The sequence below is a fragment of the Corvus moneduloides genome, chromosome 1, assembly GCF_009650955.1.
Source record: "Corvus moneduloides isolate bCorMon1 chromosome 1, bCorMon1.pri, whole genome shotgun sequence".
Classification (NCBI taxonomy): Eukaryota; Metazoa; Chordata; class Aves; order Passeriformes; family Corvidae; genus Corvus; species Corvus moneduloides.
In genome coordinates this window covers 150,922,881-150,949,031 of record NC_045476.1, presented here as the reverse complement: position 1 = coordinate 150,949,031, position 26,151 = coordinate 150,922,881, and the positions used below count along the sequence as shown (strand labels likewise).

The following is a 26,151-nucleotide window of genomic DNA, read 5'->3' as shown; positions in this document are numbered from 1 at the left end:
CAGATTGTCAGTGACCATGAGAAAGCTTTCACTTATCCCAGCTGGGGAGGCTTAGAAGAAAATAGGAATTGCAGTGGGAACCAGCTGCTCACATGTCTGTGATGAGCAGGCTCACAGGAAGATTTTTACTCAATTTCTGTGCCTTGCATTATTTAACTTACCACCTGATGCAGTAAATCCAGAAAATTACTATTTGCTGAGATTTTCAATGTGTCTGTTTGTGCAGATACATACGGTAAGTTTCTGGAGAATTTAAGACTACATGAAGGAATTTTAGCATGACGTTTTAGTTGGTTTCTATTCTGTGCATGGTGCTCTGGCAGTGCCTGGAGCTTTCAATTCAGTTACTGCAGTCTGCAAGGATCTACTGTGCATTACCCTGCTCTCTGCACAGACACGTCCTGCAGGCTGATAATAATCAGGTACACATACAGAACAATGATCATGATAAAAATCAGTGTAACAAAAACAATTTACCTGATGATCACAAATGTTATTAATTGATTAGCACAGCAGCTTTACATCGTGATTCAAGACAAAGAAAGGTTTTCGTTTAAAAATACAGCTGTGAAAGAAAAAAGAAATGCCAAACAGTGATTCATATATAACTTTGTTTTAACTGTACTAAATCGCATATTTCTATGCATTTACATTGTATGGAACATTGTAGCCACTCGCACAACATGAGGAAAAAAAATTATTTTAACGTCAAAATTTATTTGTTAAACATTCCATGTTTTTCAAAGAAATTTAAAATCTATTAATGCAAGTATATAGCAGAGTTTTAAAAAAACTCCTGAATTTTGTTTTGATCCAGGCTCTAACATTTGCTGCATTGTGTCACTGAGTCAGGCAGTGACACTTTCATGCAGAATGGATGGTATCTTTTTCTACATTTACAGCTACGTCTTTTGCAGTTGTTCAAATGTGGTACCCCTGAGAACATATATTTCTCTTTAGAGTGAATAAGGTTATGAAAAACGTTATAGGGTTTTACCATTTCCCACCCATAAGTCTATCTTTATCCATTAGCACATGGAATTATATGTATTGCAGTTGTTTTTTTACTTTGGTTTTTTTGAGTTTTTTAGATAGTGTTTTGAAAAGCAAATAATTGTTCTGAATAAAGGGTGGTGGTGGTGAAGTTATTGCCTCTGTTTTAAACTGGCAGTATTTCTTAGGATTATATTTCAACGTAAGGGTTTTGATGACACGTTTTCAAAGCCTCTCAATTATGATATCTTGTTTTATTTACTACCAAAAAAAAAAATTCTGCCCAGTAGATAAGTGAAGCCTTCTAACATTCAGATTACGTACTCATCCTCCAGGGAATTGCTAACATCTTGGAAGCCATCTGCAGGATCTGGTCCTAGGAGGGATCGATCATCAGAAGCCTAGCAAGTGTTATCTATCCTCTTAAAGGGAAGGGCTGCTAATTCAACCTTTCAGTCTCCCGTGAGTCATGGAGCAAATAGGCCAGCAAGATGGATCTGAGGTTCCTTCAGACTTGTTAAGTTCCTGACAATTCTCAATATGCTCCATTAACCTTGTGCTTTTGAAGAGAAACCCAGTCTGATGCCTGAAGGCTTTCTATATTGACATTTCTGTTGCCAGTAGAGTTGAAGGAAAATACCATTTGTTTTTCATGGGAAAGTTCAGAAAGGAGAAAAAAAAAAAAAAGGTTGTTTTTAATTTCATTTTTATGCTGACATTTCCCATAAATGAAAACAGGAAAATAGTCAGTTTTCAAATACTGATTATATTTTTCAAAATGGAGGTTTCAGTATTAACAACAAATGCTTCCAGGATCAAAATTTTTAAGAAAGAGAATCCAATTTCTTTGAAAAATTCTTGTGGAGGAACAGATAAGTATTTACATTTAAAATGAGAGGCATTCTGTGTGTGAATATATGAGTTCAAATAACATTAATATAGTTATTTTAACAAATGTTTGATCTTTCATGGTTTTTTAAACTTCTTTTTTCTTTCTTTTTTCTTTCTTCTTTCTTTCTTTTTTCTTTCTTTCTTTCTTTCTTTTTTCTTTCTTTCTTTTTTCTTTCTTTCTTTTTTTCCTTCCTTCCTTCCTTCCTTCCTCCCTCTCTCCCTCCCTCCCTCTCTCCCTCCCTCCCTCTCTTCCTCCCTCCCTCTCTTCCTCTCTTCCTCTCTTCCTCTCTTTTCTCTCTTTTCTCTCTTTTCTCTCTTCCTTTCTCTCTTCCTTTCTCTCTTCCTTTCTCTCTTCCTTTCTCTCTTCCTTTCTCTCTTCCTTTCTCTCTTCCTTTCTCTCTTCCTTTCTCTCTCTTCCTTTCTCTCTTCCTTTCTCTCTTCCTTTCTCTCTTCCTTTCTCTCTTCCTTTCTCTCTTCTTTTCTCTCTTCCTTTCTCTCTTCCTTTCTCTTCTTTTCCTCTCTTCCTTTCTCTTCTTTCTCTCTTCCTTCTCTCTTTTCTCTCTTCCTTTCTCTCTTTTCTTCCTTCCCTCCCTCCCTCCTTCCCTCCCTCCCTTGTAAAGTTTATTTTTCAATAAGTGAGCACTAGTGAACAACAAGTTGGTGCTGAATTTGCCCTTCTTTGCACAAAACTGCCACAAGAGTACCTTGCAGAATGTGGGTGCTCCTATTTCCTTCCATGGAGAGTTCATGAGGGTACCTTAAGACTAAGTCCAGATGCCTGGATCAGGTATTTGGCACCACAATGCTTATTGCAAATAGACATAATAGTGGACTCTAACATTAACCGAGCTGTTAGCTTCAGAATATGAAACACCTCTGAAAAATCTCTGTGTCCAAGAGCACATGTTCTCCCTCAAAACTGTGCAACCAGAAAAAATAGGAATTTCTGCATATGGACCTATACATTATTTAAATTTAAATGATGGTCTCAAAGGAGAAAAACAGGGAAAAAATATATGACAGTGCTGTAGGAGTGCCTGCTTGGTACGTAGGTCCATCAAAAGCAGTGAATCACATCCTGCAAGGGCCTTTTCTCTTCCACCACCTGTAGCTGCAATGTGGATACCAAATGCAGATGCTTTTCCATGGCTGACATTAGAACCCTACAGGATCCACACAGAGGCTGCCCTTTCTCCAAGTGTCTGCCCAGACTTGCTGAACTGGTGCCTGTAGTGATGCCTTAGGGCAGTGGTGCTGAGGGTTTGCTGAGGCTTAGTTATGTCCCGTTGTCCTTTTTGTCCTGGGCTTGTTGCAACTGCTCTTTTCTGCATGGCTTAGCGTCTTCAGTCTCTTCTTCCATGAAAAGTGCCAAAACTAAGACAAGCATCTATGGCCCCAGGAGGAGCTGTACCCATGAACTTGGGCAATTTTTTAATTCAGCTTTCAAGGCTATAACTGTTTACAAATTTCTAGCTATGTTAACATCCTAAAATGTATTGGTTTAGTAAAGATTGTGACTAGTACTGCAAAAATGGACAAAGTCTCCAAGTCATGTAGAATAACACTGGGTCAAAAAAAACTTTTTACTTTCCAAGGGAGCAAAAACAGGAAAATCAGAAACATCATATAGCCTATCAGAACACTGACTTGTGTAACATTAATTTGTTGATGGTACTGAACAAAGTGCAAAGCCTAACAAGCAGAATTGAAAGTTATTAAAAAAAAACTTTTCTTTGTTTTGGATCTTTTGCATAGAGGTATCTGTCATGTTTTTCCCCTTGTGAATGTAAGAGAACACATCTCTTTAGCAAACTAATAGCAACTAGCAGCATTCAATGAAACTGATCTTTACAGCATATTAATCATGCAGCTTCTATGTCTGTAGCCACTCCTGCCTGCAGCCAGGACACTCAAGTACCTGTAGCATAAAAGAATGATGGGGAAAATGAAGCAGGAATCAAGAGAGAGCAATTCCAAGTATCCTTCTAGATTAGCCTTACCATTCTGATTTCTGAATTGGATGCAAATTGTTCAGGCATTATTCTATGTTTTTAGGGAAACATAAGTAAACATCAGTGGAATACAGCTCTGCTATGCTACTGCCTTTTCTATTCATCATCTTCACCTTGTCACCAGTCATCTTACATAGTGGTAGTTAATACAAGCAATAAAATATAACTATGGCTTCTCAGTCTTTGCTAAGCTAATGATTGTAAACCTACAGTTCTCACCCTGACAGGCATACAGTTTCCCCATTTTTCTTTCTCTTTTTTAACACTGGTGTATTTCTTACTTTCCCTTTTCTTGCTCAGAAATTTCAAACTACAGTCAGCTCAGTTTGCGTATTACCTGATAATAGGAAATGAATCAAGCTGTGTACTGCTCTCTGCGCCTTGCAGAGCACCATTATTACATGATAATAGTAGAGACAGATCTGTATGGCAGAACATATGTTTGATTAGTATCTCCCAACAAGGGCCTGAATTTTATTGGTATTTAATATCAATAGGCATCAGAACAGAGATCATCATCTTAGTGAGAATCTGTGCTAGGCTTAGTATCATTATCACTACTCATAGCCTTGGGTATTTGATATTATTATGGCAGTAGTAATGTAGGGTTGTAATGTCATGCAAGTAGTTTGATACCTATCTTTTCCGAATTTCATTCTGCTTTATATATTTTAAATATATGTAATACGGAAAACAGAAGATACCTAAGTGCCCAGCAGGGTGATGACAAAATTTGCTCTAAAGATGACATTCACTGCTCATTTTCAAACAGCTGCAGTTTTACATCAAAATTCTTGATGTCTCCGTATGTTTTAGTTCAACAGTTTGATAATACATAGCAGAAATACTATCATTTAAGTAAGTTACAGAATTCAGCTCAGTTGAAAAGCTATTGCAGACAACTCTCAGAGGAATGGCAAAAGTAATCACAAAACATGAATTTAAATGAATTTGAATTTTCATTATGTTTGATAAAACAGAAATTGAGCAAAAATATGTCCTTTAAATGTTTTTTTTTTTCCACCACAGCATCTCACTATTTCATCAAAAATTTAATAACACTTATCCTTTGACTGCAATCTCACTCTTCATGTGTGGTATCCTTGAAGAAATTTTGCTATTATTATAATTATTATTACTGTTAGTAGTACTTCCAGAGAACATATGTCTAACCATTCTACCCCTGGGCAAGATCTCCCTTTGTGCCCAGTGCTATATTAACTCAGAACTAAAAAAGTATCCCAGCCAAAAGCTTAGAAATCAAAGCACAAGACCACTTTGGTAGGCAAGACACATAAAAGAATGAGCAACTGTCTGGCTCACCACCACATTTTATGAAGAAACCATTGAAAAATTATTATTTTTGGTTTAAAATGTTTAAAATACCACACACGCATAAAATACCATTACAGGTGAAGAGGGGGGAAATGACAACTAAATTATGTGAGAAAAGGAAGGTTATTTTCTGTATGATGGTGGAATCAAACATATTTTCAAGGGCTGCAGAAAGAGGGATTGCAAGAGAGGAAAGCAGAGACATGAGCCTGGATGCTCATGGATTTTGGCCGTGAGCTTGGAGCGGTGCTGCAGGGAAACGCTCCCCTGAGCACAGTCCTGGGAGCTGGAGTTGCTGTGTGCAGGGAGCTCACACTCAGCTGCAGGGAAGAGGCTGAAGTCAGAGGGACACTCCCAGGTGAGGGGGGCAGTGCTGGCCAGGGTCCCACCCTCACTGAGGAGTCACTGGCAAGTGCGGAACAGGAATGTGGGTCCTGTGGCTGCACGATCACACACTGAAAGGCCTTCACAGAGGAGTCTGCTGGTGCCATCTGTATAAAGAAAATAGGAAGTGTGCTTCTTTCGGGGGGAAAGGAAACTTGTGTGTGTCATAGCTACTCCTCATTAAACTGTTTGTAAACAAGTAATTTGTTTAATCTGCCTTGGAGTATATGTGTTGCAGGATAAAATGTTTCTGTGAACTAGCCATCACAATTATAAAGGGCCATGAGATTATGCTTTGCAGCGTAGAGCTGATCATGGGCAATTTATGACAAGGTGAAATAATAATATTTATTTCTTGCCGAAGTCATCAGGAAGATCTGCTTCAGGGAACTGGAGCATATTCAGTAGAGAACTTGACCAGTCAGAGTAATTAAAAGCAGTTCAAAGATATCCCAAGAGAGAAAAAACAGTCTTGGGAAATAATATTGTGGAGTGTTCACGAGTTTTTTGGGCAAACTAGCAAAGGAAAATTACTGGGTAATTTAGCTAGATAGCTTCTCAGAGTGACTTAGAGCCTAGTGACAAATCTTGATTTGAAAAAAGCACAGAGGCTTTCTGTGAGTCTAAAAAAAAGATGCTGTCACTTAAAAGGATTTTGATAACTGGGAAATGTTATATTTTGGGAACTTCTGTGTTGGGTAAATTTAGACGGTGCAATAAGGTTGCTGTGAACCCCAAAAGTGAGTGCCATGGGTGCTCAAAATTCACGCCGGCATCCAATTTAATACTGGATTCACCCAAGAATGAACATAAAAGCAATAAGATAAAAAGGACCTTTAATCTCAGCAAAGGATGAAAGGAAAGAGTTAGTGAGGATGTCAGGTAGATTAATTAAAGGAGTCACAGTGAACAATATTAGGCAGTAAATAACATTAGGGCATAACATAATTACCATTTCTAAGGGTTATTTATCACCAAGTAACCCTTTTTGGTCTAGGCCAGTCTTAATCCCCGTGGGCTCATGTACTTTTCTGGAGCAGCCACACCTTTAATTATGTAAACCTTTAGCTTTCTTAATTTTTAGTGCTGATCTGTGCTTGGACAAGTTATTGTTACATTTTGGTTGGATCCTTCCAGCCCTCTGGCCCCAGTCCCTCATTTCTTGCTGGATTTGTGAATTAGAGTCTGAGGCAATGCTTGCACTGAAGCATCATCTCTTTGTAACTCACTGAGCCTTCAAGAGATGTCAGATGCCACCAGCTGTGTGTTTGTCGGGGGCTTCCTTGTGGCACTCTTTTGCAGTTTGGTTTAAAAAGGCTTTTTCTACTGATTTTCTGCACCCTTTTTTCCCCAAGTAGCAGCACATGACTGGATCCTGTAAGGACAGAGATGAGCCTCCCTTATTACCTGCTTTTTGTAAGAAGTAGGACATCTTTCATTTTTGATGTAATATCCCTTGCATTGTTTTGTCGTAAAAGCCAAGCACGTGCCACAGGAAAACCTGCACTTTTTCCCTCTACTCCCAATGTCCAATTGACATGTATGTCTTTTAAGTTGTAATGAAAACCATTCCCTGAAGGAAAATGACTATTTGGTTCAAGGCAAAACATTTACAAATGTTGACTCTTTACAACAATCTGTTAAAAAAAAAAAAAAAATGGAATAAGCATTTTGAGGGGATAAGAAATGACCAGAAGTTCTTCAGCTATGCATTTCAAAGGAGCTTTTTTTTTTTTGTAACAGAATTTGTTTTCTTTAAATATATATAAAAGCTTAATTAAATATTTAAAAGGTCAAAATCAAACAAGAATGATGTGATATTACTGAGAAAATATTCTTGGACTAATACCAAAATAAGCCTTTTAAAAATACTAAAAATTAACTCCTCAAGACATGTCTGAAACATTATTTACATGTTCAGTGAGTGAAAAGAAGAAGCTAGATCTTCTTTTACTGGAAAACATTCCTTGCACTTCCCAGAGAACACCTCTGTAAGCTATTACGTCAATGGACCTTCACCTCTGCTCCTCAGGTTCTGGGGAAGTAATTAATCTGATTTAATTCTGATTTTTCAAAGATTTAGTCAATGTTTGTTGCTCAGACTTCCTCTGCAGACACTGAAGAAAGCTGAGGAACCCCAAAGAGTCCATACAGTTGGGAAGAAGTGCTTTATGGAGAAAGTATCTCTTAGAAGGAGTCTAGATAGCCAGATAAGGTCTGTAGTTAAAGGAAGCCAGGAGATGAACTTTAATAGAAAACTGCTTTGTTACAATGTTGACCATAAGTACAAAAGAAGTAATACCAGCCTTGCCTTTTCCCACTCTGAAAAAAAGTGGAGAGGTGAGAAGAGCTAGTGGAACTCAGAGATTTCCATGGTGGTTGCCTCAGAAGAGGAAATTCCTGAAGTGAAGGACATTACTTTTTCTTCTGTCTTCACCTTTTTCTTACAGTTATTTATAGCCATAAAGACATATATCTGTATACATATATCCCATCTTCATAAATGACATAACCTCTCCTTAGTGAAATTGAGTAGTTTTCTAAAATGGAAAGATCAGTCCACAAGTTATAGGTGCCTAATTTATTAAGAATTTCTTTAACACCTGAGTGATAAGCAAAAGTTGGCTTGAGATGCTAAGCTGACAGCACATCCAAAAATATTGGTCTTATGTATATGGTGATACAGCTGTGCTACTTAAGCAACCTTATTATACTGTTCTGAGTCCCTGCCTCCACTAGGCATAAAAACTGCATTTTGGTCTTACATTAACCAAGATTATGATCATTAACACGTAGTGAAGACTGAAGGTATCATTTAACTAAATTCTGATAAATCAAGGTAACACCTAAACTCCTGCTTAGTGTTCTTCTCAGTTTGTTTAAACATGTGAAAACTGTACTTTCACTCGGATTCTCTATCTTTTTTTACCTGGTATGTGGTCAGAGCACACATTTTTCCCCTAGCTTGGGCATACTATTATGTGTGGTATGTCTAAGTATGGAGTGGAGTTTGCCTTTTGTGCTAGCTAGGCTAATGAGTAAACACTGAGAGAAACTCATCTTGGTAAGTTTAAGACACATTAGGAATATTCTGATCTACCTACACTATGCTTCTCACATGCCTTAATTGGAGCCTACTAGCAGCATATTTAGAATGTATTTAAATATTCAACTCCATTCAAGGGCTCCCAGTACTTAAACATTATGGCTGGCATACTTATTAATGCTGCATATCCTCTTTTCCAAACAAAAGAGCCCTAAAATTGTTTTAAATAACAGAACAATGTGAAGTTGAAAGTGCAGGACACCTGGAAAATTTACCTTGTATCAAAATAGCAGTGGAAATACATCTTTAAAGATGGAGCAATTGAAATGAATACCATAAAAGCACTCATTAATATGCTGTTGTATTTATAATAATCCCCCTCATTTTTATTACAACACAGAAGTGCTGTTACATCAGCTGCTCTACTTTCAAATATTCTGCTAAATAACCAAGCCTTTTTATTACTTAAGTGAGAAAATACATAATGCCTAGTCAATAAGTCTGTTTACCTTTGACAAAAACTGTGCAGAAACCCTGTGCTGGTGAAGGTGCTGAGCATCAGACAAGATCACATGTGTCTTCAGCTTGAGTGAATCAGGGGCACTGAGCACCTGGCAGGATTGAGCCCTGCACAGAAAGGAAGAACTCAAGGTCAGCATGTGGAGCTGTGTTACACTTCCTTTGATATTTTGAAACCATAAATGTAGGATTGGATATGTTGCTTTCTTTTGGGAAGGTTTTTTCCTTCAGTAAAATAGATGGTAATACATCTAAAAGTCTGCAAATATGTATTTAAAATGGGCTTTGTGCAACAAGGAAACCAAATGTCTCTAAAAACGAATTGCTTGTGATTTCAAAATAGTCATCTTTCTGACCTGTTTTAGAGCCCTCCGTGCAAAGCTCAGAATCTGGAGGATCAGACATCTCCTCCCACGCATGCCCATCATGAATTCTCATCACACCATGGCAGGGAAAGGCAGATACTCTGACTGACTTCAATAGAAAGACTTGTCTCCTGTATCAAGTTAACAGTGAACCATTGCTAGAGCAAGTGAATTTGAGGACATTTTGGCCTGTAGGCCAAGTTCCTCAAGACAGAAACATTGGAGGAAAGGCAAAATGCCACTCACATTTGCAGCGTGGTACAAATAAATAATATTGGCCAAAAGTGAAACTACGCTGAAAGTCATCCTTGCTTTTAGTACAAACAAGGAGCTCCCTGTGCAGTGAACAGAATAAATGAAGCCTGGTTTTCTATGGATTTGTGCCTCACAGTTGGATTCTCTGGTGTCTAGTAAAGTGTAAGCCCCATTTAAAAGTTTTTCTTGCATTGCAGGTATTTAGGCCATCCGTCTCCCATGGTGTGAGCTCAGCTGAAGCCTGTTCCTAAATGGAGCATGTTAAGAAGTGCTTTTTCTTCTGAGCAACGTCTTTTTGCTAAACTTGTGGAATTTTATCTCTGACACCCTTTTCTCAATGACTGAGGTTGGCCAACAGGTTCAAAAGTTAGGGATACAGTCAGATAGACAGTAAGCCTCACAAGCAGGGGCACTAAAAGACACATATATATATAGATAATGTGATGTTATCCAAGACGAATCAGATTAATCTGGGTTGCCTGCCTCTTTGGTGCCAGACGATCACTGGCCCATGTAGAAGAAATTCCCAGAAGACCAGATGGGCTTCAATGAGCTTCCACAACAGGTAGATGAGTTCTTCACTTCTGACACAAGCTACGCTTATGAAACACATCAATATACAAGTGTGCTTTTTGCACATCCTTTCCATAACATTTCCCTGTACAGGGAGACTCTGAATGTCTCCTCTCTACTGTGCTAGGTTCTCATGGAAAGCCTGAAATATGTTAATTCCCACTAAAATCACAGAAGATTAGCTTTATAGTGAGCTATTTAACTCTCATGACTAAGATAATTTTTTTTCAAGCCATTACTGCCTAGGAGTTTCTTTTGTGGCATTTCTTGCTGCATTTTTCACTTCTAAAATTGCAGCCTCGCTTATGGCTTCTAATGACCTATTCTGGAAATTTTAGCCTCCTTCAAACTGCAGGGAAAAAATGGATTTCACTGAAGAAGAAAGTTTTTTGCCTGACAGAGATTGAGGCTCTAGTCTGAAAATTCCTCTGAGGCTGGGGAGGCCTGTGCCACCTTCTGCCAGTAAGATTATGCTGTGTAAGTGGATTGTGACTCAAACAAAAATGACTCAGTTGTGCAAGACATATAGATGTTGCCAGTTTGCCAGTACTTGAAAAACAAAGCATCATCGGGTCACTGACGGTGATTAGGCAATTTAACACAACATCAAAAGAATCGAGGCAGTTACCTGATTTCTTCTGTATCTGCTGAGTTAATCTAATTTCTGACCAGTCTTAAAACAAAATGAGAATAAATATTGTAGGAATAAATTAAAATGGATCAGTGAGAAAAGATATTAAATTCTCCTCATTAATCTGCCATGGAAGCAAGATTAAAATAATTACAGTTTAAAATTTTACACAGGTTTCATTAAATTCCGAACAGACTTTTCAATAAGGGATTACGGCTCAATGACAATTGTTGGAGATGCCATCTAAGAGGACAGAGGTATTATCTGTATTTTATAGTCATGTAAAAATGTAATAACATTTGGTCACATTTAACTAATATCATTTGAAGCTGGAATATTGATTGGCAATCACATATAGCAGCCCCAAGTAATTAACAGGAGATTCTTCTAATGGTTGCTGGACATGAATACTCCAGATACTTGGCCAGCAGCCCCCCTGATGACTTTTGCCTTGGAAGAAAGCAGACTTTGTAGGCTGTTTTCCTCTTCTGCCCAGGCTGACAGAGAGAAAGAGAAATTGAGTACTAGGAACCTGCATGCTCAATACAGGTGTACTGATGTGGAGGAAAAGGAATTTGTGTGGTTCAAGATTTGGCTGCCTTTCTTCCAGAATCAGAAGGGATGGAAGAGTACTGACCACTTTCTGTTCATGACTGGTGTCTGCAGATGGCACAGTTGGCAATGTATGCCTAAAGCACTGATCGTGCTACATTATTCATCTATTTAGTCCTTTTCAGATGAGTAAAGGAAGCCTGAAATGAAAATTTCATAACTCTGACAATGAAGTACCACAGATTTAATATCGGCATTTGCAGTCCTTGTACACTGCATGTGCTCTTGGATGACATATAGCTCATGATAGGAAAACATTGTTTCTAGACCTAGAAGAGTATCTCTGGATCTGGTCTAAAAGGACCTTGAGTCCTGTGTGCAGTTTCAGTCAGAGCAATATAAGAAAATCATTAAGCTATGAGAGTGTCCAAAGGAGGGCAGAAAAGATGGTGAAAGGCCTTGAGGGGAAGCCATATGAGGAACAGCTGAGGACACTTGATCTGTTCAGCCTGGAGGAGAGTGAGGGGAGACCTCACTGCAGTTCACAACTTCCTTGTGAGGAGAAGAGGAGGGGCAGACACTGATCTGTTCTCTGTCTCGTGACCAATGAAAGGACCTGAGGGAATGGCCTGAAGTTGTGTCAGGCGAGGTTTCGGTTAGATATAAGAAAAAAGTTCTTCATCCAGAGGTTGGTTGGGCACTGGAACAGGCTCCCCAGGGAAGTGGTCACAGCACCAAGCCTGACAGAGCTCGAGAAGAGTTTGGCCAATGCTCTCAGGCACATGGTGTGACTCTTGGGGATGGCACTGTGCAGGGCCAGGAGGTGGACTTGATGATGCTGGTGGGTCCCTTCCAAGTCAGCTAATTCTGTGATTCTGTGACATATTGTTCTTCCAGAACCATCACATGAAGCCCATATGTTCAGTCATTGACTGTAAGGATTCTGGTTAGTTTTGGTTTTCTTGTATGACTCCAGGTTAAGGAAAGTTCTAGCAAAAAAAACAGAGAGGGAAAGCACATTTGGAGACAAGGAAAATCATACTTCCATTTTTATGAAAATTATTGGAAAGGCAACCTTTTTAAAGTTTCAAAGCTAGGGAAAGCAAAGTTACAAGTCTTTATTCTCTTTATGAGTTGACACGAAGGTAGGATAAGAACTTGGATATAAACATTTTTTTTCTTCTATATTCAGTGGTCAACTGTAATTTTCCCTCAGGCAAAAGAAAACTATTCAGGTTGACAACATTAACAAATATTTCTCATTTCTATTCTTCAGGTAATTTGTTTTTCATTTGAGTGTCCTCTTGTCCTGCTTCATTCATGTTTGCTCTTATAGGGAATATTTCTGTCCTATAAAATTTGGCATTTAAAAGTAATTTGAAATGCAGAGTTCCTTAAAACCAGAGTTAAAATCTTTTAGAAGATTGAAAGTAATCATTACAGTATTAAAACAAATAAGAAGGTTCAGTCATAAGTGAATCTAGTTTTACCACAGTGTTTTAATTTAGAACCAATAATTCTTACAAAGACAAACCTTGCCGTCTGGCTCATAAAGTAGATGAAATGATACATACACAGTTGTTGGCACACTGTCATCTTTTTTTATTTTATGCTACTGGAGAATCTCGTGTCTTTCTCCATTTTCATTATGATCTTTTTTTTTTATTGTTACATTTATTTGTTACAACAAAATATAATTAAAATTGGAGGAGAAGAGAAATAGGAGTTAGAAAATCCATGTTGTTAAATAAGCAAACTTATTCTTACTGCTAATAAGAATATTTTCTTTTCCTCCTAGCTGCCTGAGACAGCCTTTTTCCCCTAAGAAACAGACAACATTTTGAAGTTTAGTCCTTCAATTCCTCAAAAAAGACAAAAAATTGTCCTTAATATCTCTACTCCTTTCTATTTACTTTTTTCTTTGTTTTTATGCACAAAATCAAATTTCATACAAGAGTAAGAAAATATTTTTTCCTCATTTGCTCAAACTTCAATGAAATAATATAAATTTTGTGTGCTGTTTAAAATGTACATGACCGAAATAGATGTATAACCTTTAATGAAATTGCGTAGTAATTAAGTATTCTATAATTTATTTTTTAGCTCCTTACAAGGACTGCAGACCTGACATTGAAGAATAACGGAATTTTTTGTGTTTCTGATTTCTGGTGAATACCTATCAAGTTATAGAATCCTGCTAAATTTATTAATGTGTATTTAAATCCACAATATAAACTGTATTTATTTTTTAAAAAGAAAATAAAAATGTAAAAGTGAGAGATGGCTTTTGAGAATAATACTAATAGGCAGTACAAAATGAAGCCTTTTTATACTTATGCCTAAATATAGTCACAGTAGCAAAATGCTATATGGCAGTCAATTAATTAGGGTTTCCTTTTGGTGAGTGCAGAAAGTAAAATATTTGACAACATGGAGTAATGAGCTGGTAAAGGAAGATCCCCTTCTCTCACAGAGGGCTGTTGAGGCACAGCTTGGCCTGTGCTGGTGTGCTGAAATCAAGTGCAGGTTCTATCCCCTTGTAAGGCCACACAGCTGAACCTAATTTTACCATATTGCAAAGACCGGAATCTTCAGTTAACATCTACCACATCCTGGCCCCTTAATCTCTCTATTATATGGTGGCACCTCCCACAGAAAGAGTTCTAATATTCTCACAGAACCTCAAACTAATTGTTATTGCATGTCAAACATACGGATCTACAATTCATATTTACTAGCGCTAGCTGATTGCACTGAATATATTTAATCTTGTTTTCACCACTTGATCTTGGTTTTTAGTGAAACTTTCCCTGAAACAAATGCTCTTTAAAAATTATTTTAAAAGTACTGTATCTTGTATCAAGGTGTACTTTCAAAATTATATTTGTGAAAAATAAAAATTTCTTTCAAACTATCATACACTGTAAGTAGGAATGATGCAGCAATAAAAGAAGTTACTGACATTCTGAGTTCTTTCGCAAGTACTTTTCTTTACTCAGAAGATATCTTTGTTCATAGCATCACAGAGCTAATGTAGTTGGCTTCTCTGTGCTGCTTTCCTCAGACCTTCAGGCTGACCTGTTCATACAATCAGTCCCAAACACGCCTTACTCATTGTGAGTCAGACCAGTTTCACAATTTAAATAGGACATTTTTGCTGGCTTAATTCATTTAGATGGAAGTAAGTGAAGAAAAACTTGCCCAAAGACCTGAATAGGCAGATTTTAGCAAGGTGGTCACTGCACTGTGAGAGTGCCAAGCAGGACGAGTAGGTTGGAAGGTGAGGTTGAAGGCAGTGCAAGACGATCAGCAGACATGATCATTCACTGCTTGTTCTGTGCACTGGGACTTACTCATGTCTCAGCAAGGGTCAGATAATATTCTCCTATGAACAACCCCTTTTTTTGTGTTTGAGATACAGAACAAAGTTGAATAGTTCCTGATTTGGTGGTTCTAATGCGGGATGGAAACACAGAGCGGGGGTTATTCACCACCAGTTGGAAACCATCAACTTTTGGATTTGAATTCTAAATGATTAGATTATTTTTGGTTATACTTATTGATAACCAGACACTCCTGCTATACCCTTGGAGTCTGGGAACGTTCAGGCTTGGAGTCTGGATTTGAGGACATCTTTGATTTGATTCACACTTGCTACTTGTGTACTTGCTGCCAACATTGTTTAGATAATGCAGCACATCTGACAGGCTCTGTAGGAAAAGCATGTCAAACAATGATGCTTTTTGTTGTGGCCTGGCTGGAATGTTAAACCAGACTTTAGACTATAGTGGAGTCAAGAAAAGATTAAAACATCTTTTTAACAAAGGCTTCAAATGCAGAAATTAAGCAACTTATTCCTTCCACATCACAACCCTTGGATCACAGCCAGGGTAACATTTACAATGTATTGAAGGAGCTCATTCATCCTTCAGATAAAGAGATTTTTTTTGGGTTTTGTTTTGTTTTAAAAAAGGGAATGTATTTCCAGCAAAAAATCTTGATCTGCCCAAGCGTGCCAGAATCACACTAGATGTTAATTCTCAAAATTATTTTATTGCTCTTGGGAATATATGAAGAGAATATTACATTTTTTTTTTTTATTATATTCTTCTGGTCTGTGTCATTCAATTTTTACATCTGAACACCAGTTACATCACTGATTGCTTTGACCTCTGATGTAAACCAGATGAAAGAACATCAGACAATATTTTGCATTGTGTTTCAGGTAAAGTGCATTTTTTAAAGATATTTTATACTATTTTTAAATCTTCAAGTCAAGTCCCACAAAGACATACAAGCAGGTTTTTTTTTGAGGGGGGGAACAAGAAAAAACCCAAACAAATTTAAAAAACCCCAAGAAACCAACATTCAAAAACTGTCCAGGATTTTTTTCTAGGAGATGTTTTAAAAACAATTCAGGAAAACAAAAATCTTTCGTGCAAGACTCCAGTGGTTATTGCATTCACAAAATGTGAATACTTGGGTCATTTCACTCCAGAGTGAAGCAAGTTTCCATCCATTGCTTTCTGCTTCTGAGGAGATTGTCTTCAGCATCAAAAAATAATATTGATAAAGGGAACTTCATTCTGCTGAAGGTGATTGCTTCCACCAAGAGAAGAGTGAGCAACATAGCAGATAACTCTATCCTAGCAGAAGTGAAGCTTTGGAGAAACGAGGCTTGGGGAGCATTTTTCTGTAAGAAACATAAATTCAGTTGTGAATTTATGACTGAATTGTACCAAAACATGAGAATTCATGACGTGTCTAGATAAACTAAGTGGTACTAAGATATAGGTACTTTGATATACTTTGTATCTGAATGATACAAATACATCTGAACAGATGGAAATATATCACAGCTTTTTACCTATCTGCACGTGCCAGTGGTTGATCCAACTAGAAGACAAAATTCCCCAATCCAAGGTATATACACACTGCCTCGACAGTTTTGCAAGTATCCCTCTGGATTTCCAAATTTGTCCCTCTGACATACAGCAGACCAGATGGGCAGTGCCTCCACCCTGTACTGCAGCTGCTCTCATTCTGCTCCAGCAGTCACCTACCTGCTCCATCTTCAATTCAATGAGTTTTTTTCCATTGCAAATGTGAGCCACCAAGAGCTTTACATGACTTTTTCATCCATTCTCTTCTATGGATCACTGTTAGGACTAAGCACTATGAACTATATTCATAAAAGAAACCTCACAGAACATAAACTTTTCTTTAATCATTTATGACCATTCAGCTGGACATTTCTGTCCACAGCTGAGTCTTTATAGTAAACAATAGACTTCTTGTGGGCCATAAAGCTGTGTGAAGAGGCCTCTGACATAGTAATGATGTAATATTTGTACTCAAAGATCTGCTCTTTTTGCAGCATCTTTCTCCTATTTTATATTAATAAGACAGTGTAAAAGAATATTTGCACTTGCACTGAAATCAATACCAAATATCTTAGTTTACCATTTGATTACTAATATCTAGTACATTTTATCCCCTGTATTTGAGTGTCTAATAAAAGCTATTTGTAAAGGAAATTGTTTCCATAGAGAATAATAGCAATTCACATTTGATAATTTCACCTGTAAACAGAATGAACAAAGTGATTAAGAACATATAAATGAAATTTGGCAGTTATACTCTGGCTGTTTCAAAGTGCCTTACGTACATAGGTGAGCAAATAATGGGGTCTGAAAAATAATTTCAGTCCGGCGGCTCATATATCTGCCAAAATATAAGGGAAGAAAATCAGTGATGATGAAAGAAGTTCTCTTTGGGGAAAGAAGAGAAGCAACTTCTTCCCTGTTATGATTTTAGGAATTCAAAACATGGGCGTTCTTCAGCCCATAATTTTTGTTCTGTTACATATTTCAAAATTATTTAAATTCTGTATTTTTCATTCTGTGATTTAAATTATTTGTATTGTTTTTAATTAAAATGTCTGACACAAAACACAAATGTTTTAATCAAAAATGTCAAAGCAAAGTTCTTGGCATTTCAAAATATTCCCAGGTATATATATATTTTTAATTTCACTAAATTTTTTTACATAGTTTTGGTTTCTGAGAATTTTTTTTGCAAATTTGGTATTCATTAAAAATTTTGCCTCACCTCAATTACATTAGTGTACATTAGTACACCCACATAACACCCTTTGAGGTAGCAAAGTGTCGTTGGCCTACTCCAACAAAACAAGATGCCAAATTATTTCTGAGGAAGGCAGGGAGAAATGAGTTTTATCCATTGAAATGTCAATGAGCTCAGCTTCCCACCAAAGGCACTTGGCATGCTGCAGACTTCAAGCTCTTACTTGTCCACAAGCTTCTTGCTCTGAGGCTTGGTGCTCCCAGCAGTACACCAGTAGGAGTCCTGTCCCACAGCAGACCACAGCTCCATTCAGACTCCATACCTGAACTTCCTTCCCATGTCGGCAGGACAGGGAGGATGGTACATACCCCAGTCTTGTCATGCTATGGGGTTGGACAGAAACCTGGTTCAGAATCTGAAATAATTTGCAGGTTAAACACTAGGGACATATGGTTGTGTCTGTCTGTCCAACATGAGCTTCTCCAATTAACTTCCTTCAGCCCCTCCTTTGACTCTTCACCTGGGGGAAGGGATGGCTGGATGGGGTCGGGCATCAGGGACCACGGCTTTTACAAGCCATCTGCCTCATAAATCTTCTCTTTTACATATGCCTGTCACAGGCAGCTATGGAAGGACAGAGGTGGAAGTACATCTTTGCCCAGACGAGAGAGTGGATTAAGTATGAGAGATGTGTGCCTGAGGTGGAGGAATTTACTCCACCTCTCTACACAAGACTGAGCCATGTGCACATGTAACTGTTGGGTGGGGATGACAGTCTTCTCTTTCTCCTCTCAGATAAATAGAGCACATTGTTCCTGAAGTCAAAGGTAGAGCAAGGAATTGAAACCTAGTTGCTTTTCAAGTAAGGAATTCAATTCTGTAGCAAGTGTAGGTTTCTGTAGTGACAACTGCCAGGTGTTACTTCATGGTCTTCTGAGGTATTGTGCCAAAGGTAAGAGGCAGAAAAGAACTATCCAGGCAAATGGATATAAAATGCACGGACCATACTAATGAAGAAGAAAAAACAATGCTTTCTGTGAAAAGTTATCTAACTCAAGCACTGTCTGAAACAACCAATTATAGCCAGGAACCATAGTCAACTTTTACTATTAGTATTTGGCCTGACTTAACTGGCTTTAGAAAAGGACCTCAATTAATTTCTTTAATTGAATGAGCTGGACTTATCAATTAGTTTACTCACATAAGATATTCCTGTAAGTGTTTAGACATAATGAAATTATTAGAAATTTGTTAGCAATATCAAGGAAATCCAATATTTTTACCGAATTCCAAATTATTCACCTTTAAGCTACAGTGCATGAAATCCATGCAGACTTTGTGATATTTAACAAATATTCTAAATGTCTCCTGCAAGGGCAAGGATATCATTTACAAGGAAGCATGCTGTGGCATTAAACACAACACAAAACTTAAACCGTGTGTCCCTCAGGACCTCCCCAAACATTCTTGTTTACAACAAACAGCTGACAATATGCTAAAGTTGCCTTGGTGCTTGTGACGTATTTGCCTGATGTTTTGACAGGTAAATATTTGGTTTTAAATTTGTCATCCTGTGTGCTTCTTCACAGAAGACTCCAGAGATTGATGGTAGAACATGGAATCTTTCACCTGTAAGGTCTTTGGTCTGTATCCACAGTAAGGAGAAGTACAAAATCTTCCGTATCTCTTTTTATTTTCCCAGTGCATTTATGGTGAGGAGAAGACAGAAGGAGCTATTTGCAGTATGCAACAGAATGTTTAATTACTTGCAATTCTGCATGCCGTTTAGGGCCTTAGTTGTTCAGCTGAAGCTCACACAGGCAATGAAACCCATCAACACTGGCATTAATTGGAACTCCTGTGAACAGTTTCAGCATTTGTCTTTCTATCTATCACTTCAAAGCGAAGTGTTGCTCTGCCAAAAAGATACCTCCCTCCAAGTGACAATGAAACAGAACATTAGTGCACTGTGGAGAAATTCCTGTTGACTTCATCATATATAGACTGAATGTGGGTTCTAATGCTGTCTGTCTGGATCTCTCAAAAAGGAACTCTTGTAAATCCTGAGTGTTTTCTTTTACCAAAGAAGACCACTTTCATAAGTAAAACTCCTTCTTACATGAAGTTGTATTCTCTACTTTATTAAAAGGGAAAACAAAACCAGGATGAGACTCCACCTTAGAATTCATAGAGTTCTGACAGAGGTTTTTAAGAGCTCTGAACAAACCAAAAACCGTAACAGGGCTTTTACTGTCAAACAAGCAAGGAAAAGCTTAGATGAGATGAACTCCTTTCCTCTCTGTAATTTAACGGTTGCACCAGTGGAAAGAAAAGGTCTAAACAGGTAAAATAGCTTTGAAATATTTATTTGTTTTCCATAATAACTGTATGTATCCCAGCTATAACCAATTATTGATGCTGGTGCAGATCACAAATTGATGTGACAGAAAGAGAGGCTAGTTTAATAGAAAATTATAATAACAATGAGCAGTGTAAACAACTAAATCAATTTCTATTGATATACCAGTAAAAGATCTTACACGATATACAGACCTGGCTTGTTCCTACAGCTTTTTCTAGCTGTTCTTATTGAGTATAGCAGGTATTTAAAATTATGCTCTAGAGTTTCTGACATGGACTAATTAAAGCAGCATTGCACTAAACTTTACAGTATTTCTTCCATGATAAGAGGCAAGTAGATAATACCTCTGCTTGCCGTTCCTCTAATGCATTTCCTCTGTTGGAACTCAAATATTATAATTTCTTCCATTAAGCTTTGAGTCAGGGTCTCTGCTTAATAGGGAAGACCTGGTTGTCCTTCTGCAGTCACTGCTCTTTCTAAACCTCAACCTTGATTACAAGCTGAAAAATTTTACATGTAGAAAATGATTGATGCTGCCAACACACTGGCTTTTCAGAGATGATGCCAAGTATTTTACTGTAAAGGCAGACAGGGATGCTCAGACTCCAACAAAAAGCCGTGTAAATAGTTAAAGATAGATACCAGTAGAAGCAACAGATTTTCCTACTAATGTGAAATGGTATGTTTTAAAAAATCTATTTGAACATCTAAGTGTCAGTAAATAAAAATAACACTGCAGAGAGCATTTGTCTACAGGGGTTTAAAAGCACCTGTTGACTCAGATTGCCTGGTAAGAAATTACCACTTCACTTACAAGGCAGTGTGCTGTGGGATTAAAAAAGAGCACAATACCTAAACCATTCCCTGTCTCAGAGCTACCTCAGCCACTTAATCACCCCACTGTAATAAATGGCTGCCTATATCCTAAAGGAGGCTTTTCTCTTTATGATGAGTCAAGCACACTGTCAGTGCCTACAGCACCTGAGCAGAACTTTTTTTTTCTGTAAATATTTATTTTCTCATTCTCAAAAAGCTAGTCTGTGTAAGCTGTTCCATAGCTGACTGGGAACAAAAAAAGTTTCTCACTACTAGTAACATATCTGGTACCTTAGAATACACCATACTTGAGTATCTGAAACACTTGTTTAAATATACAGATGGCTCTAGATATCAGGGGTCCCAGCCGGCCTCATCTCAATAATCTTCATCCATTTCACTGAACTAAGGGTTCCAAACTAAGAGCACAGCTAAAGTATAAAAGCCCAGACTACACTACAGAGCCAAAACTTCAGATTGTGCCCATGCAAATCTCCCTCACATTTCTAATATCATCAGGACTTTGCAGAACTGAGTGCCTATTTTCTGACTGATCCTTTTAAAGAGAGAAATGCCATCAGAACCAACTGAAATACAAACTGCATCTGTAGTGACAACTTGACATTTTGGTTCTTTTCCGTAGGTTTCAATTTGGTTCTTGTGAACAGGATTAAGTTGCATACTCTCAAGTATTGGAAAGAATCTGACAACTGGGCCAGGGAAAGGCTAGGCAGTATTCTTGTTTTCCTTTTAATTCCTGTAAAGAAGAAACTAATCTTTCTTGTTTTTAATGAACAAGCTCTTTTTATGTGTGACAATAGATTTCCCTTTCAAGAAAGCTTGCCCCAGTGAACCGGATGCTTCCCTGAGCAGTAACAGAAGCAGTCAAACAGTCCTGCAGACTGTTTGTGACTGGGAGTGGAAATGGGAAAGGATGGGGACTGTGGTGTTACAGAGAGTACTGACTGATTCTTGCCCCCACAAGATAAGCAAGGAACATAATTTGAGGTAAATAAACATTCATATTGTCCTCAGTGAATTTAAATCTGTTGGACTGGGTGGCTGCATTAAAAATAGGCACAAGTGCTGTTTTCCAAGCATCATCCCTTTACAAAATGTGTATTGCAGCAAAACACATACTTGTTATTGGCCTTGCTGCAGAATCCTCATATGCTTTTATTCAGACTGGGCCTGATTTTATGAGGAGCTAAGTCATCACCAAACTCCCTTTAAGTTCAGTGGAAACGGAGCTCCTGAAATTATTTTAAATATTGTGCTTTATTTGTAATTTGTTTTTAGCCTTTCATTTCCAAGTCATCTTTGAAGCTTTGGTACTGCTATGGCTGTAAGAAACGGTTTGCTCCATTTTAACCTTTCACTTTATATTAACAAAATCAAAACCAGGAAAATTAGATACCTCCTGATTTTCATTTATTTTAATATTAAGGGAATGTTTGAAATGGCACAAGTCTTGGGGAAAGTACTTCAAGCCGTGGCTGCAGCAGCACTGGGGTTCTGGTCACAGACATCAAAGATAACTTGAAAAGAAGTAAAAAATTTGAAACCGATAATTCTTTACATTTGTGGATATATTTAAATAATTTTGTTACATATATATGAAAAAAAAAGCTAAAAAAAGAGAATTGAGTACTGTTGAAAACCAGTATTTTAAATGTATAACTAAGTTTTTTTCCGATTTTGTCTTCTTTGGGGAAAGCACGAGAAATAAAACTGTATGGCAACAGTGGAAGATTGAGTAAGCAGGTATTTAGGAGAATACCTGCAGGAGAGTCTCTGCCACTGGCTTCCTGTATGGCCATTAGAAAATTACTTATTATATTGTTCTTGTTCCTAAACTCAGATTTCTCTACCTCAAACGTCTGTGCACTAATGATAGATAGATGTGAATATTCCATGTCTTAAATGCTTAAGCCAGAGTGCTTGCTGTTTATTGCCCAAAAAATGGCACATTAAAGTAAAACATGGCAACAAAAATATATCATATCTGAAATCTCTCTACTGTTCCCCTTATGTTGAACCTGAATAATGTAGCCTGATGCAGATTTAAAAAAACAGTAAAGGTATTATAGTATTGTCAATTTTCTCTTCACTTCTTTTGTTTGCTGTGCCTCTCCTATCTTTCGTTTTCAAAATACTTGGGATTGAAACTATGGCTGAATTTATGACTCTGAAGGGAATTTTGCATTTGTATTTGTAAGCACTCCATAATTTTCATAGCAAGACTTAAAGAATAGTAAGGAAAATTCTGTTTTTCAAAATTCCCTGACAGTGCTGGACTTTTGAAGAAGTTTTGAGGAGTTTGTGGGCGTGAAAAATGAAAACATAATTAATTGATAACTAAAAATAGCATTGGCCCTAAAAAGTGTTAGGGCTACACTCAACCAAAACTTTGCAGAAGGCAAACATGTGAGCCATTAGCAACTAACGGGGTGTTGAAGAAGGTGAAAAATAAGCAAGAAGACTGGCCAGACACTATAAGATTTAGTCCGCAAAGACTAGACATTCAGTTCTTTTATTAAAATGTCTCTTTCAAAGATTAAACCCAACAATAATTTAGAACTTTGAGAAGATATTTTAATTATTATTTTTATACCTGCTTACATAAACACTCTAAGATTAGCAACAAGGTCTGTTATTGTATTACATTACTAAGAAAAGAACTGAAGTGTTCAAATCAAAGTGTATTAATATATTACTTCTGCTTTGGCAGAATTTAATATAATTTTAAAAGTATCAGAACTGAATTACTATGCTTATCAAAAACTTTAGATACTGCCAGGTAAATCACAATAAAGGTACAATTTAAATATTTGAACAACTTCAAACTCTGTTTCTTTATTGATCATATTGAAGGTGTCGTTGGCATAGAGACTTCACCTGAGCTTTACATTTTAAATGGAGGCTTCTGAAAACTGCTGCATGCAAATAATTTTAGTAGCTGAGGTAGGAAAATTTTCATTTAAATTGGAATAAACTTGGTCTTTGGGGCTTGGACTACTGATACCTCATTATAAATTCCATTATCAAGTATTAATAGTGAGATGATTGTAGCCATCAAATGCAGAGTTCATGGGCAGAGGACAGAACATGCACATCACAGGAACATCGATAGCAGGCCTTGATCCTGAGCACTGAGTTGCTGTTTTTTCACAGCTCTCTCTATAACAACTTCAAAATCTCTCTGACCACTGCTTAATGAATGTAAAAGTAGGATTGTTTCTCACTGAATGTAACATTTTTCATTTACCTACACTGGATTTCATCTGCCACTTAACAATTTAATCTCCCACTCATTTTTTTTTGTAACCAGCCCTCATCTTTATTCCCCCAAGTAATTACAGTGTTTGCTTAGGAAATTCTCATGGGAGCGTAGGTTCCCTTCTTCTGCCTGAATGCAGTATGAAGAACAGCAGAGGTCATTCTGCCCCATAAATAAAACAGTTCAACAGTAATAAATGAGAAAGAAATCCCACTGTCTTTCTCACAGAGGCTTTACCTTCCCATGGCTTTCACTCCCAGGGGTGGCCATTGTCAAACAATTCCTTCCCCTCCTCAGCTGTTCCACTCAAGTTCATGATTCAGCCTGAAGTGGTTTCCCACTAAGCTTGTTTTCTCTTGTGCTTCTGGTCCAGATGTTTGTGTGCATATCTCAGTGCCATGGATGCCAGCCTCCGTCAAACCAGGAGGAGGTCTGTGTGCTGAGAGAGGCTGCCTGGCCACAAAAAGGAAAGACAGAAGAGAAATGAGCGAGTTCACACCCTTCAGATTTGTAACCACAGGTCTTGTGACCCCTGTGTCACCAGCAGTCTCTGGCATCTCCTAAGAAGAACACAGCACCTTCCAGACAGATAGGTCCAGCCATGCCCTCCTCCCCCAGAAGATGACCTCTTAAAGTTGTCTGTGTGCTCATTAGCAACCAGGATGGTTGCTTCAGAGGGAGCGGAGTTTTTTGGTAGGAAGGCGGCGTAGATGTTCTGGATCCCAGCTCTTCCTTTCCATATGTTCTGCAATAAGCCAAAGAAAAGCTGTCCCACTCTAAACTTGTGTCTGGGGCTATGTAATCCAAGGAATAGGTCAGCAAGGGATGAAGGTGTCAGGGTGCAGCTTCAAGATGAGCTTGATCCCAGGAATGGGCTCTGTCTCTGTTTTCCGATTTGCAACCAGTTTTGACGTCCTGCACAAAACCTGTGCTCCATCTACTCAGATGAAGGTGTTAAGAAAGGAGCTCACCAGAACTTTCCTCCTGTTCCTTGGATGTTCTTACAAGAGGTCGCACAGAAAGATCCTGGACTAGTTCAGGACACAACTGCGAGGGAAGGTGTGTGGCGTAACAGAGACGATAGGATCTGAATAGGAACTTGCAGTTCAGCACAGCTGCCAAGTTTGGCAGCTGGGATAGAACAAATGCTAGAGCTGCTCACTCACAAGGAGGAACATCATTGCTACTTGGTCACGACCTCATTCAGGCACAGATTTTAGGGCAGTTAAGGTCATTCTTAAGCTGCTCTGCTGCTATTGGCAGAGGTTGGAACTTAACGTGAACATGACAAATATTTAATAATTTCTCAAGGGTATGTTCTCTGCCATCCCTTCCCTGTCAGATGATGGGTCCTTCTGCCATGACAGTAGTTTTCCTAATAGCAACAAGATTTTGGGAATTCTTACTTGGAGGCAATTGCCATATTTGGCAACTCTCTCCTTCACGTTATCCCTGGGTTCCCATCTTAGGAGACCTTATAGTCTTCAGGAAAGTGGTCCCAGTGAAGGGATGGATGATGAGGAAACTTGGCCTTAGGTATCCTAAATGAAATCCTTAGTCACTTTAGGTACATCTGAAAAGGAAGTTTGATGAGTTACATTTTGTGCTTACTCAGCAAACCATGATTTTAGATGCCTGGTGTGTTCTCTAAATGTCAGAGCTTTCCCAGCAAAAGCCCTGGCATCAACATAATTCTAGACAGAAAAGAGTTTTCAGGTTTTGACACTCCTAGATGTCATATAGGTTTCCTAGAAATAGTTCTGTCAGCCAGTTCTCTTACTCTGCTGGGCTTGTCTGCTGACAGAGGCACAGGTCACTGTAAGAATAGTGATAGGAACTTATAAGTGTAGGAAAGAAACGGATCTTTTTGTGATTCTGACTCTAACTTGTGCCTCACTTCTGCACTTCTGTCATGAATATAGAAGTGCTCTAATACTACCTATGTTGCTCTGAGACTCTCTGGGCCTTTTTCTGCTGATGGGAGGTGGAGAGTGATTGTCTTTACGTCACTTTTTTTTTCTTTTTTCTTCACTTCTTAAAGTGTCTTTAT

At 38.0% G+C, this 26,151-nt stretch overlaps 1 long non-coding RNA gene across 1 annotated transcript in view; it reads left to right on the top strand.

Moving 5' to 3' along the window:
* Positions 1–1,348: 1,348 nt before the first annotated feature.
* LOC116450288 overlaps positions 1,349–26,151 on the top strand; it is a 67,492-nt gene continuing 42,689 nt past the window's right edge. Inside the window, exon 1 of the long non-coding RNA XR_004242748.1 lies at positions 1,349–1,509. This is a non-coding gene — a long non-coding RNA (uncharacterized LOC116450288). The remainder of the gene's footprint in view (positions 1,510–26,151) is intronic.